The following is a 3,373-nucleotide window of genomic DNA, read 5'->3' on the forward strand; positions in this document are numbered from 1 at the left end:
AAAAGAGCTTAAGGAACAAAAATGTTTTTGGGGGTTTATGAACAAAGAGCTTGATGATATGAATAAAGAATTTTATGGTGTTAACGCTCAAATTACCCGGCTTGAAAATGCTATAGCCAAAATTTCTGACAAGCAAGCCACCTTAGTCAATAAGATGGCTGCTAAACCAGAAAAATTACATGAAAATAATAATGAGGATCTTAAAGTTATTGATGCGTCTCCGATTAGATCTATGTTTTGCAATATGAATTTTGATGATTATGGGACTGATGATGAATCAACTTTGCCTAGAAGGCGTCCCAAGAATTCGGAATCTTTAGATCTTAATGCTAAATTTGGTAAAAGTGAGATTGGAGAATCCTCAACTTCCAATAATGTTGAACCTTCTATCTCGGATTTCAAGGAATTTAATTATGATAATTGATCTTTAAAAGATTGTATTTCCTTGTTGCAATCCATTGTTAATTCTCCTCCTGCTTATAGTCAAAATAAATCTTTTACCAAACATATCGTTGATACCTTGATGCAATCTTATGATGAAAAACTTAATTTGGAAGTTTCTATACCTAGAAAACTTAACGATGAGTGGGAACCTACTATAAAGATTAGAATTAAAGATTATGAGTGTTTTGCTTTGTGTGATTTGGGTGCTAGTGTTTCCACGATTCTGAAAACTTTATGTGATATTCTAGGTTTCCATGAACTTGATGATTGCTCTTTAAATTTGCACCTTGCGGACTCCACCATTAAAAAGCCTATGGGAAGGATCAATGATGTTCTTATTGTTGCAAATAGAAATTTGGTGCCCGTAGATTTTATCGTTCTTGATATAGATTGCAATCTTTCTTACCCTATTATTCTTGGTAGACCTTTCCTAAGAACGATTGGTGCGATTATTGATATGAAGCAAGGGAATATTAGATTCCAATTTCCATTAAAGAAAGGCATGGAACACTTTCCAAGAAAGAAAGTCAAATTACCTTATGAATCTATCATGCGTGCTACTTATGAATTTAGTGCCAAAGATGGCACTCGTTAGATCTATCTTTGCTTTTATGCCTAGCTAGGGTGTTAAACGATAGCGCTAGTTGGGAGGCCACCCAATTTTCTTTTTGTTTTTTGTTTTTGCTCCTGTTTAGTAATAAATCTTGCATATACCTTCTGGTTAGATGTGTTTTTATCTTTTAATTAGTGTTTGTGCCAAGTAGAACCTATAGGATAACCTACGATGATAGTTGATTTGATTCTGCTGAAAAACAGAAACTTTGCGCGCACGAATATATTTTTTTTTTAAAATCACAGGAACGTGATTTTGAGTTGATTCTTTTTGCTGCTGTTCAATAAACAAATTTTCCAGGACTTCCTATTTTGGTAGGATTTTTAGAGTTCCATAAGTTTGCGTTAGTTATAGATTGCTACAGACTGTTCTGTTTTTGACAGATTCTGATTTTCGTGTGTTGTTTGCTTATTTCAATGCATCTATGGCTAGTAAATTAGTTTATAAACCATAAGGAAGTTTTAATACAGTAGGTTTAACACCAAATTAAATAAAGAATGATTTCATTTCAGTACCTTATGTGGTGGTTTTGTTTTCTTTCACTAACGGAGCTTATAAGATTTCCTGTTGAGTTTTGTGTTGTGAAGTTTTCAAGTTTTGGGTAAAGCTTTTATGGACCATGGAATAAAGGGTGGCAAGAGCCTAAGCTTGGGGATGCCCATGGAACCCCAAGATATTCAAGAATAGCCAAAAGCCTAAGCTTGGGGATGCCCTGGGAAGGCATCCCCTCTTTCGTCTTCGTTCATTGGTAACTTTACTTGGACCTATATTTTTATTCGCCACATGATATGTGTTTTGCTTGGAGCGTCATGTATTATATTAGTCTTTGTTTTTTAGTTTACCACAATTATCCTTGCTGTACACACCTTTTGGGAGAAGCCTATTTGATTAGAATTTGCTAGAATACTCTATGTGCTTCACTTATATCTTTTGAGCTTGATAGTTTTTGCTCTAGTGCTTCACGTATATCTTTTAGAGCACGGTGGTGTCTTAATTTTGAAGAGATTGCTAGCCCCTAATGCTTCACTTATATTATTTTGAGAGTCTTTTAGAACAGCATGGTATTTGCTATTATCATAAAGTTGGTCCTAGAATGATGAGCATCCAAGTTGGGTATAATAAAAACTATCATAGAAAGTGAATTGGATGCTATGATCAACTTGATGCTTGATAATTGTTTTGAGACATGAAGGTAGTGATATTAAAGTCATGCTAGTTGGGTGATTATGAATTTAAAGAATGCTTGTGTTGAAGCTTGTGATTCCCGTAGCATGCACGTATGGTGAACCGCTTTGTGATGAAGTTGGAGCACAATTTTATTTATTGATTGTCTTCCTTATGAGTGGCGGTCGGGGGACGAGCGATGGTCTTTTCCTACCAATCTATCCCCCTAGGAGCATGCACGTAGTACTTTGGTTTTTTATGACTTCTAAATTTTTGCAACAAGTATATGAGTTCTTTTGATTAATGTTGAGTCCATGGATTATACGCACCCTTTCACCCTTCCACCATTGCTAGCCTCTCTTGTATCGCGCAACTTTCGCCGGTACCATATACCCACCATTTACCTTCCTCAAAATAGCCACCATACCTACCTATTATGGCATTTCCATAGCCATTCCGAGATATATTGCCATGCAACTTTCCACCGTTCCGTTCATATGACACGCATTACTTTTGTCATATTGCTCTTGCATGATCATGTAGTTGACATTGTATTTCTGGCAAGGCCACCTTCATAATTTTCATACATGTCACTCTTGATTCATTGCATATCCCGGTACACCGCCGGAGGCATTCATATAGAGTCATATCTTGTTCTAGCTTTGAGTTGTAAATCCATAAAAGTGTGATGATCTTCATTATTAGAGCATTGTCCTAGTGAGGAAAGGATGATGAAGACTATGGTTCCCCCACAAGTCGGGATGAGACTTCGGACTTTACAAAAAGAAAAAAAGAAAAAAAAAGAGAAAGGCCAAAAGAAAGGACAAAGAAAAGAAAAAAAGAAAAAGAAAAAATAAAATGAGAGAAAAAGAGAGAAGGGACAATGCTACTATCTCTTTTTCCACACTTGTGCTTCAAAATAGCACCATGATCTTCATGATAGAGAGTCCCATATGTTGTCACTTTCATATACTAGTGGGAAATTTTCATTATAGAACTTGGCTTGTATATTCCAATGATGGGCTTCCTCAAAAGTGCCCTAGGTCTTCGTGAGAAAGCAAGTTGGATGCACCCCACTTAGTTTCTTTTGTTGAGCTTTCATATATTTATAGCTCTACTGCATCTGTTGCATGGCAATCCCTACTCACTCAC

This window comes from Triticum aestivum, chromosome 4B (assembly GCF_018294505.1).
Source record: "Triticum aestivum cultivar Chinese Spring chromosome 4B, IWGSC CS RefSeq v2.1, whole genome shotgun sequence".
Taxonomy (NCBI): Eukaryota; Viridiplantae; Streptophyta; class Magnoliopsida; order Poales; family Poaceae; genus Triticum; species Triticum aestivum.